Consider the following 12,407-nt stretch of genomic DNA (forward strand, 5'->3'; position numbering starts at 1 on the left):
CATTGAGATGCAATCCATACCGAAGGCTGTGCTCTTTGATCTTCATCAGTAAATGTTTTAAGTCCTCTTCACTTTCAGCAAGCAAGGCTGTATCATCTGCATATCACAGGTTGTTAATGAGTCTTCCTCCAACCCTGATGCCACATTTTTTCTTCATAGAACCCAGCTTCTCGAATTATTTGCTCAGCATACAGGTTGAATAAGTAGGTGAAAGAATAAAACCTTGTCGCACACCTTTTTAAATTTTAAAACATTCAGTGTTCCCATGTTCTGTTCAAACAACTGCTTCTTGGTCCTGGTAAAGATTCCTCATGAGTACAATTAAGTGTTCCAGAATACCCATGCTCCTCAATATTGTCCATAGCTTGTCATGATCCACACAATCAAAAGGCTTTGCGTAGTCAATAAAGCACAGGTAAACATCTTTCTGATATTATCTGCTTTTAGCCAAGATCCATCTGGCACCAGAAATGATATTCTTCATTCCATGGCCTCTTTTGAATCCAGCTTAAACCTCTGGATGTTCTCTTTCGATGTAGGATTGTAGCCATTTCTGTATTACCTTTAGCAAAATTAACTCGCATGGAATATCAAAGAGATTGTCCGAGTATTTGTGCATTCCATTGGATCACCTCTCTTTGGAATGGGCACAAATAAGGATCTCTTCCAATCAGTCGGCCAGATAGTTGTCTTCCAAATTTCTTGGCAGAGATGAGCGAGTGCCTCCTGTGCTGCCTCACTTTCTTGAAAGGTTTCATTTTTTATTCCATCAATTCCTGGTGCCTTGTTCTTTGCCAGTTCCTTCAATGCACCTTGGACTTCCTCCTTCAGTATCAGTGGCTCTTGATCATATGCTACCTTTTGAAACGGTTGAACATTAACCATTTCCTTTTGGTACAGTGACTCTGTGTATTCTTTCCATCTTCTCTTGATGCTTTCTTCATCATTCAATAATTTGTCTAGAGAATCTTTCAATAACGAAAGTCGAGGCTTGAATTTTGTCTTCAGCTCCCCCAGCTTAAGAAATGCGGAGCGTGTTTTTCCTTTTTGGTTTTCTGATTCCAGATCTTTGCACATTTTGTTGTACTATTTGGCTTTATCTTCTTGACCTGATCTTTGAAATTTTCTGTTTAGCTCTTGGACTTCCTCATTTCTTCCATTTGCTTTAGCATCTCTGCACTGGAGAGCAAGTTTCAGTGTCTCTTCTGACATCCATTTTGATCTTTTCCTTCTTCCTTGTCTTCTCAAAATCTTTTCGCTTTCTTCATATATGATGTTCTTGATTCACCCCACAATTCCTCTGTTCTTCGGTCTTTAGTGTTTAATGTATCCAATTTGTTCTTCAGATGATCTCTAAATTCAGGTGGAATATATTCAAGGTCATATTTTGGCTCTTGTGGACTTGTTTTTGTTTTTTTCAACTTCAGTTTGAATTTGCATATCAGTAATTGGTGGTCTGTTCCACAGTCTGTCCCCAGCCTTGTTTTCACTGATGATATGGAGTTTTCCATTGTCTATTTCCACAGATGTAGTCAATTTGATTTCTGTGTATTCCATCTGCTGAGGTCCATAAGTATAGTCATCTCTTATGCTGTCTAAAGAAGGTATTTGAAATGAAAAAATAATTGATTTTGCAGAATTCTATCATGCATTCTCCAGCATGATTTTTATCACCAAGTCCATATTTTCCAACTACTGATCCTTCCTCTTTGCTCCCAACCTTTGCATTCCAATCACCAATTATGATCAATATACCTTGATAGCATGTTTGATCAATTTCTGATTGAAGAAATTGGTAGAATTCTTCTCTTTCATCCTCACTGGCTTTAGTGGTTGGTGCATAAATTTGAATAATAGTGGTATTAACTGGGCTTCCCTGTTGTTGCTGCTGTTATATGCTGTGGGTTCTCTTAGCATGGATTCACACAGCGACCCTGTACAGGGTTTCCGAGGCTGTAAATCTTTACAGGTACAGAAAGCCTCATCTTTCTCCCACAGAACAGCTGGTAGTTTCTAACTGCTGACCTTGCGGTTCGCAGCCCGTTTTGTAACCACTAGGCTACCAGAGATCCTTAAAGGTGAAAGTGGAGATGCCGGGATTGAACCCTGGGCCTCATAAATGCAAAGCATGTGCTCTACCACTGAGGTACATCCCCCTACTATGCTGGGTTTCCCTGTATGCAAATGGATATTATCCTATCACAGACAGTGTTGTACCTCATGACTGATCTGGATATGTTCTTTTTGACAATGAATGCGACACCATTCCTCTTTATTTTGTTATTCCCGGCATAGTAAACCATGTGGTCATCAGATTCAAAATGGCCAATACCAGTCCATTTCAGCTCACTAATGCCTAAGATATCAATGTTTATGTGTTCCCTTTCATTTTTGACATCTTCCAATTTTCCCAGATTAATACTTCATACATTCCATGTTCCGATTTTCAGTGGATATTTACAGCTATTTCTCTTCATTTTGAGTGTGCCCCATCAGCAAATGAAGGTCCCATGGACTTTTCTGCCACGGGCTTTATTCCATTTGCGTCATCACAGTCAACGCTACTTTGAGGAGGCAACTCTTCCCCAATCTCATTTTGAGTGCCTTCCAACCTGAGGGACTCATTTTCTAGCACTATATCTGACAGTGTTTCTCTGCTATTCATAAGGTTTTCAGTGACTAAATATTCAGAAGTAGTTTGTCACTCCTTCTTCCTAGTCTGTCTTTGTTTGGAAACTCATCTGAAACCTATCCCCCATGGGTGACCCTGCTAGTATTTAAAATACCGGTGGCATAACTTTCAGAATCACAGCAACTCACAAGCCACCACAGTATGACAAATTGACAGACGAGTGGTGGCCATTTGGTTTTAAGTGGAAACTGTCACTTTAAATTTTGAGGAGATCTGTGTGCATGCGTAGTAGAACCCTCCAGGGGTGGGGTGAGGTGGCCATTCATTCAGGCATTCCCTCTAGTCACCAGAATGGAGGTGCACAGACAGCGAGAGACCAATGAAGAGATACCAAAAAAAAAAAAAAAAAAGAATTTCCACACCTGTATCTCCACAGTTCTATCAGGCGATCGTGGCTGTTCTGATCCTTCCCCTGCTCGGTCTTTCCCAAGATGGCAGCTCTGGGAGCAGCTGAGCATCTTGAATTAGAAAGCAATGATTTCTTGATTCTGCTACAAATTCCCCTTGCCGTAAGCCTTCCAAGCTTCTAAATATTCCTTTATATGTGGTTCAGAGTTCTAGCACCATCCCCTGAGCCTGCTTGGTCCAGTATTGTGTGTTGTTGCTGACAGAGCTCCTCACTGCATCTTGAGGACATTATGTTGAGTGATATCAGTCAGTCACAAAATACGGCATAGAGCCATTATTGTAAAAGATTAAATAAAAGCACCCAGAATAAAAGGGGAAAATTTATGTTTTTAAACATTTTTAATTTAATTAATTAATTTTTTGTTCGTTATCAGGATGTATGGGGTGGGGTGAGGGGTAGGGAGGGGAAGGTGGAGCACAGGATAGGGAACAGGCACAGGAGTGGAATACAGGGTATGGAATAGACACACAAAAGTTTGGCGCAAGGGTGAGGAATGCACTAGAAGGGGAAGCAGAAAGGAAAAATAAGGCAGATGGGAAAATAGCTAGGCAGGTTTAGATGGGCAAAATGGGACAGAGGTAAATAATGATCTAAGCACAAACATGGAACAACAGGGCTCAGGGGTACAAAGATCGAGGCATGATGTGAATGGGTAAAAGTGGGGAAATGATGTTAAGATTCTTGGTTGTCTGTTGAATCTTGGTTTCCCTTGCCTACTATTGTAAAACAGAAACTTGAAGGGGAACTAGAGAAATAGCCAGAAACATCACCAGAGAAAGCTTATAAGTCTGTCTTCAGCCTATAACTGTTTGGGAATAACTAAATTGTGGCTACAAGTTGCCCAGTGAAGGAGGCTCCCTGAAGAGCCTTTGCATTGCACAAAGACCATAGGTGGAATCCTAATCCTCATCCGGAATCTTCTAAGGTGGGACATTCCCACATGAAAAGGCAAGCAGACCAGTCTGGAGCAACTAGATGAGCAGAAGATACTTGAAAGAAAGACCAGCAGAAAAACAAAACAAAACAAATCAAACAGTAACAGCTGTCCCATTGAGCAGTACAAGAACAAGCAAGTTGTTCCCCTGGGAGCCATCAGACAAGTGATCAGGTCCCCTTCAAGGCAAACCCCCTTCCAAGATAGAAACTCAAATGGAATAAACTAGCAGGCATATGGTCCTGCTGCTGACCACGTTGGTCACCGATAAGGGGAAGAAGGGGCAAAACAGCAATGAAGTTGTGAACTAAATCCGACCACATTCAATAATCTCCTGTTAACGTGGATTGAGACCTGGTTAACCAGCAATATTACAAGATGTGGGGACCCCTGGGCCCAAGGGCAGGGACATGGCCCCAGAGGACTAGAACAGAATGTGAAGCATCCAGCTGATATAAAGTGAGGGGGGATGCACAAGAACACCCACACTTGCAGACAGTACCCATTTGACCTGGCATCAATTGCTGGATGATCAGAACATGACTAGAGGAAGAAAGAAGAGGAAACAAAGTAAAAAGGAGTAACCCACCATAAGTGGATGATCTTGACCTATGCTTGTGGATGCAGTATGATAAAGGAGCGGACAAATCTCTACAGTGAGGATCATTCCCACCCCCATGGTACACAGGGTCAACAGGAAGGGGGAACTTAGACACTGGCTACCCAAAATGGGGGCACTACAAAGGCAAGAAGTGACTGGCTTACAAGCTTTCAATAGGGAACCTAGCTCCAGAGGATACACAGAAAAGTAGAACCTCCACTGAATTGTTTCCAATCTGTCTGGATGTGGTGATAAAAGGTGAGGGGGAAAGGACTCCTGTGGTTCAATAAGGAATGATTGCTATCAGGTCTGACAGTGAGTGTTGGATAGGTAAATGTAACTGTTTGGTAACAAAAGGAGGGGAGCAGCTGATTCTGCAGTCCAGGAGTGGAGATCCCTGTAACCATCAAGGGAGAAAAGTGAAGTGTGAGACCGTGTCTGGAAAGGTAGTGACATTAGGGATGAAGGCAGAAGCAATGACGTGGACAGAAAGAGTGGCTGGGGATTCTGGATTTAGGGAGGGAGATGAGTTGTGTGCTGGCATCCAGGGGGGCAGGAGTGTGGGGTGTACCCTTTGGGTGTTTGATGATGCACGCAGAGGATTGTGATCATTGCAATGAAACAAAGTACAATAGGATGAATGTAAAGATAATGTTCATCTATGTAATCTAAAACAAAATTCACAATAAAAACTTAAAAAAAAAATCAAAACAACAACAGAATCTGATATATGATGCATCAGAAAAAAAAGAGAGATAAAGGGCCTGTATACCTGGATGATGTCCAGGAGGACAAGCACTATACCCTGGACTACATATGAGCTCAGGCTTTCATATGATAGAGAAATAAGCCTTCCTCATTTAGGCCTTGTAAAATTGGTCTCTGTTAAAACAGTTGAAATAAATTCCTAACACGTACAGTACCAATTGTAATTGGTTTTGTTTACTCAAATCCTTTTAAAAGCTCAGGTTTATTGGGCCAGTGGGGATCTGAGAAACTCCCCAGGACTATTTCACTGAGACACTCACCCTTTTAACCTGAAACTGAAACTGCTCCCGGAGGTCACCTCTCAGTTAAATAACAGATTTCCAAATGAAAATAGCCATACTCACTGCTGTCAAGTTAATTCCGACTCATAGCAATGGTTTTCTCAGAATAGAAATCTTTATGGAGATAGATAGCAAATAACAGATAACAGATTAACTCATAAAATATAGAACATCATCATGAGAACTGTGCTCTTAAAAAAAACAAAAGTCAACTACATAAGACCAATCAGACAATATTTACTCTAAATCAAAGATAAAAAGGCATAGGGGAGGCAGGAAGGGAAGCTAGACTAATGGAAAAGGAACAACCAGAATGGAAATAATAAAAAATATTGATATACTGTGAAAAAAGATAACAAATATCACTGAAAAAATATTTTTAAATATTATAAATAGGGATGTAACTTATCGTGTAAACTTTCATCAATAAATACTATTTTAAGTATTTCTGCATCTTAAGTATATGTATGGAAGCATGGGAGACCGTAGAACTAATTTAGTGTAACATTTTGCATCATCTCTTCCAATTAGGTGGCCAGGTAGTTCTCTTCTAAATTTCTTAGCATAGATGAATGAGTACCTCCAGTGCTGCATCAGTTTGTTGAAAGATTTCAGTTTGTATTCCATGAATTTCTGGAGCCTTGTTATTTGCCAATGCCTTCAGTGCACCTTGAACTTCTTTCTTCAGTTTCCAGCATCTCAGCCACCCACAAGCCACCACCATATGACAAAGTGATAAATGAGTGGTGGAAATGTAAATATAGATTAAGCTTCTGGGGAATATATTTTATTTCTGCAAGGCATTGTGCACTTAATTTTGTGGTCTACCTGCGTTTTAAATGATACATAAACATATTATATCCTCAAATTGAATGCAAGATTACCATAGACTTTTTTTCTTTCAATATTATATACTCATCCTGCTCTATTGCTTCAGGAAGACAGTTGGAAATTAAAGTTTACGTCATTGAAATGTAATTTACCAGACAATCATAATAATTCTTTTGAAAAGTCTTACAAAAGACTCCAAAAGTCAAAGAGGTAATGGGAGCCCAAGTTCAAAGTCTAAAAGTCAAGAAAAGGTGAATTCACCCTCATATCTCACCTTTCAGCCAAATAATAAAAGAGGACTATAAAATGGACTCCAGGTGTGGCACTATAGGATAAGCACTGGACTGCGAACTGCAAGGTCAGGAGTTCAAATCCACCAACTGCTCCTCGTAAATCCCATACAGGGTTACTGTAAGTTGGAACTAACTCAGCAACTAACTTAACAACAAAAACAACAAAAAGATGAATAAAAGAGCCCAGGTGGTGGTATGGGTTAGACATTGTTAACCACAAGGTCAGAGTTTCAAACCTACCAGCCACTCCATGGGAGAAAGATGAGGCTGTCTATTCCCATGACAGTTTACAGCCTCAGAAACCTATTGTTATGTTGTTATTGTTGTTGTTGTCAGGTGCCATCGAGTCGGAACCGACTCATAGCCATCCCATGCACAGCAGAACAAAACAATGTCTGATCCTGGGCCAACCTCACTACCGCTGTCACACTTGACACCATCAATGATGTCACCTGGCTGAGCCATCTCATTGGGGGTCTTCCTCTTTTTCTCTGACCCTCCACCTTACCCAGCATGACATCCTTCTCCAGTGACTGTTCTCTCTGGACAATGTGTCCAAAGTATGAGAGACGAAGCCTAGCCATCTTGGCCTCCAAGGAGCACTCTGGTTGCACTTCTTCCAAAACAGATCTATTGGTTCTTTTGGCAGTCCATGGCACTTTCAGTATTCTCCTCCAACACCACAACTCAAAGGCATCAATTCTTCTATGATCTTCCTTATTCACTGTCCAGCTTTTGCATCCATATGAGGTTATTGAAAATACCATGGCTTGGGTCAGGCGCACCTTTGTCCTCAAGCTGACATCTCTGCTCTTCAATACTTTAAAAAGTTCCTGTGCAGCAGATTTTCCCAATGCAATACGTCGTCTGATCTCTTGACTGCTGCTTCCGCGAGTGTTGATAGTTGATCCAAGAAGAATGAAGTCCTTGACAACTTCAATCTTTTCTCCATTGATAAGAATGCTGTTTATTGGTCCAGTGGTGAGGATTTTTGTTATGAGTCAGAATCAATTCAGTGGCAATGTATTTTGGGGGATAAAGTGAACAATAACAACAGGGAAGTAAGTGCTTCTTAGAACAATCAACCATACACGATGAAAAGGGCAGTATTTGCCCAGGGATAAAAAACAGAAGGCTGGAAGGGATAGGAAAGAAGACCAACAGAAACAATAAACACAGGGAGGAAGTGAAAAGAGTGCTTCTATCTACTGGGGATTGTAGCCAATGTCAGGAAACAAAACGTGTTTGAACTGTTGAATGGAAAACCAACTTGATCTATAAATGTTCACCCAAATCACAATGCAAAATAAAAGTTAAGATCATTTTGTACGTCTGTACATCTGGGAGGTTTCTGTCCTTACTGGATTTGCTTTAGAGTAAGTTTAGCCCCAAAAACTTGAATCTAAAGCTGAAGCTGTTAAATCAGATCTCTTTTTGATTATTATTAGCTATCCGGAGTCCTGGTGTGGCGCTGTGGGTTAATGCGCCAGACTGCAAAGCCATTTGAACAGCAGTCAAGCAGTTCAAGCTCACCAGCTGCACCTTGGAAACCCTATACAGGGTCACTATGGGTCAGAACTGACTCGACAACACATAACAACAACAACAACAACATTTGTATAAAACGATATTGTGTCAAAAATACTAGTCGTAACGTGAGTAAATATATGGACAGCAATGTTCATAGCAATACTATTCTATTCACAATAGCAAAAAGATGGAGACGGCCTAAGTGCCCATCAATGGAAGAATGGATAAACAAACTGTGGTATATACATACACACAATGGGATAGTATGCTACCTTGAAGATTAACAAGGAAGCTGTAAGCCACCACATAACATGGATGAACCTTGAGGACATTATACTGAGTGACATTAATCAGTCATTAAAGGAGAAATATTGCATAAGACCATTATTGTAAAAGTTTAAGAAAAGATACCCACACTAAAAGGAAGAAAAATGAAAAAAGAAAAAAAACTCATTGATAGTTGGGAGGGGGTGGCAGGGGAGGGAAGGGACAGTAGAGCACAGGGTAGGGGATAGACACATCACAGTTCGGGTGTTGGGGTGGGCAATACACAAGAAGGAGGAGGAGGATAGAAGAACAAGGTAGATAGGAGAACACTGAGGCAGGTTTACATGGGCTAAATGCAACAGAGGTAAATAGTGACGTATCCTCAACCTTGGAAAAAAAAAGGGCTCTGTGATACAGGGATTGAGGTATAATCTGAATGGGTAAAGGAGGGGAAATAATGTTAAGATGCTTGACTGTCTTATGAACATTTGTTTTCCTTGCCTACTATTGTAAAATAGACATTTGAGGGGAATAGATAGGAATATCTGGAAACATGATTATAGAAAGCTTGTAAGCCCATCTTCAGCCTATAATTGATTGGAATACCTAAAAGGGTGCTAGAACTTGCCCAGTGAAAGAGCCTTTGTAGGATTCCACCTTAGGTAGAATCCTGATCCCCATCTAGAACACTCTGAGGTGGGACATTCCCACTTGAAAAGACAAGCAGACCAGCCTGGAGCAGCTAGAGGAACAGAAGATACTTCTTGAAAGAAAGAACAGCAGGTAAAATCAACAACAAAAATGGCAGTCTGATTGGCTACTACAAAAACAATCAAGATGTTGGCCAGGGAGCCATCAAAGCAAGAAATCAAACCCCTTCAGGACAAACTCCCTCCCAAGACTGAAACTCAAAGGGAATAGATAAGCAGGCATGTAAGCTTGCTGGCTACCACGTTGGTCTACTGTTGAGTGGAAGTGGGGGAAAAGTAGCAATGAAGAGGTGGGCTGAGTCCGATTAAGTTACATAGACCCCCATCGACCTGGAGTATGGTGAGAGCTGGTTGGCCCAAAGTACGGTGAGACCTAGGAACTCTTGAGCCTATGGACAAGGACATAGCCACAGAAGGCTAGAGCCAACAGTGAAGCGTCCAGCTGATATGAAGTGAGGGGATATGCACAAGGGTGCCCAAACTTGCAGATAGTGCCCATTGGACACTTTAAGAGCTGGATGTTCAGAACTAGAGGAAAGAAAAGAGGGAAAAAAAATTTTAATAAAGAAAAGAAGTGTAAATTGCTACAATCTGATGAACTTGACCGATACTTATGGATGTGTAGTAGCTTAAAATACCAATCAAGAAGGAAAGAATATTTACAGCAAGGATTATTCTCATCCCATCTGTACAAAGGGTTGATAGAGATGGGCAACTTAGACATTGGCTACCTAAAATGGGGAGGTGGGCCATTTGAAGACACAAAGTGACTGGCTTACAAATTTTCAAGAGGGAGTTTGGATTCACATTTGCGGGAGAAGGTAGAATCCCCACTGAGTGGTTTTCATACTGTCTAGATAGTTCTGATGAAAGGAGATGGGGACAAGACTCATGATTCAATAGTGAGTAATTGTTACCATGACTAATTGTGACGGTCACAACTGTAAAGGTAGAAGTTTTGTAGCAAAAAGGGGTGAGTGGTTGATTTTACAGTCCTGGAGTAGAGGACCCCGGGACTATCAAGGGAAAAGAGCAGAAGTGGAGTGTGGGACCCTACCCAGAGAAGCGGTGATGCCAGAGATGGAGGCAGAGATGATAACATAGAGAGACAGAGCAGCTGAGGACTCTAGACTCATGGAGGGAGAGGGGATGTGTGCTGGTGGCCGGGAGGCAGGCTTGCAGGGTGTGCCCCTTGGTTACTTGAATGACTGTATATTCCTAAGTGTTTTGGTGTACATCCAAAAAAAAAAAAAAAAAGAGGGAATAGAAAGAAGCAAATACTGTTGAATGATGAAGCATGCAGGGGATTGTAATCATTGCAATGAAATGAATACGATAGGATGAGGGTAAAACTGATGTTCCCCCATGTAAACTATCACTCAATTCACAATAAAAACATATATATATATATATATATATATAGTCTGAGTTCATATACATCTCAGATGGATCATCGTAGCTGAGAGGAAGGCAGACTGCGTTTCTATTAGCTGAGCTCTTCAGACTTTTTCTCCCTTTGCTACCGGTTCTGCTCAAAACTGAAAAACAGAAATAATAATTTGACTTTCTAGCAGACATCAGATGCACATAAAATAATGACCATCACAAACATAAATAGTTCTCCTATCACAAGGATCAAAACATTTCATTAGCAAAATGCTTGCCTGAGAAGATGAAATGCTCTGTATCTATATATTAACATATGTATATTTTTGTTGTTGTTAAGTGTCGTAGAGTCGGTGCCGACCCATAGCAACCTTGAACAGTTTCCGAGGCTGTAAATCTTTACAGGAGCAGAAAGCCTCATCTTTCTCCCGTGGAGCAGCTGGGAGTTTTGAACTGCTGACCTTGCGGTTCACAGCCCGATTCGTAACCACTACGCTACTAGAGCTCCTTAACATATATATATAGTTATTATATGTTAAGTATTTATAGATATATTAACATATATAGATATATAAAATATATAACATAAGAGTCAAAGTTAATACAGATGAAATATTATCCCCAAGTACAAAAGTTATATGGGAAATCCATGAATTGTTCAAAATATTGAGCCTTAAATTTCATGATAGCTTAGTATTCATTTTATGTACAACACATTTTGGGGGATTTAGATAAAATACTTTAAATTACTTTTCATTTTAAAGGTAGATGTCAAATTAAAAGTAAAAAGTTGTAACATATGCAATGCATGCCTTGTACTTGATTATATAATAGATTATTTGGGTATCATATTTAATTTATGTCAAAGTTTCTATTTATTCAAATAAGAAGTTTTATATCTGAAGTTATATTTCTTAAATTAAGGCTGCCACACATGGCTTCAAACAAATTGTTCAAAACCACAAGAAAATGAGAGAGTAAGGAAGAAAATAAAGTCTGTTGGAAGTGGAAATTGCAGTTATTATACATTTTCTCTTGTCACTGCCAATACAGAATCACAATCTATGTCTTATGAATCCACTAATAAATTACAGTCATTTGGGGAGATAACAACTAAGTGAAGGTAACAAATGTCAGAACTGACCATTCAATGAACAACTATTCAAAGGATATAATGTAACAGAAAAATAAATAGACAGGGATCTTCACATAACTGAGCAATTAGCACTCTGCAACTGAAATAAACTGGAGTCTTAATTATTTGTAAAATATTCATGTCTATAGTTTTCTTGCCCTTAGTAACTTCACCACCATTATTTTATCTCCTTTTTAGAGGAAGTACAAAATCTTCCTGTCCTGAGATAAGAACTTCATTTAAAAATTTATCAGTCACCATGACTTCTAAATTGTCTTCTACTTGATTTCTTGAGAGAAATATTTCCAATTGCTCTGATTGCTAATTTATATGCTCATATTTAAAATATCAGAAAAGGTACTGTATCACACACAATCAAAAAATCCCCTTGATAGCCCAAATCATGTCATTTCCTTTCATGTTTACATAAATTTATATAAAACATGAGAGGCAATGACAAGCTTATGATATACATATGTATGTATGTATGTTGCTAATGACCTTTAAGTGGGCTCTGATTCATAGCAACCCTGTATAAGGTTTCCAAGGAGCAGCTGGTGAGCTTGAACC

Source organism: Chrysochloris asiatica, unplaced genomic scaffold (assembly GCF_000296735.1).
Source record: "Chrysochloris asiatica unplaced genomic scaffold, ChrAsi1.0 scaffold00139, whole genome shotgun sequence".
NCBI lineage: Eukaryota > Metazoa > Chordata > Mammalia > Afrosoricida > Chrysochloridae > Chrysochloris > Chrysochloris asiatica.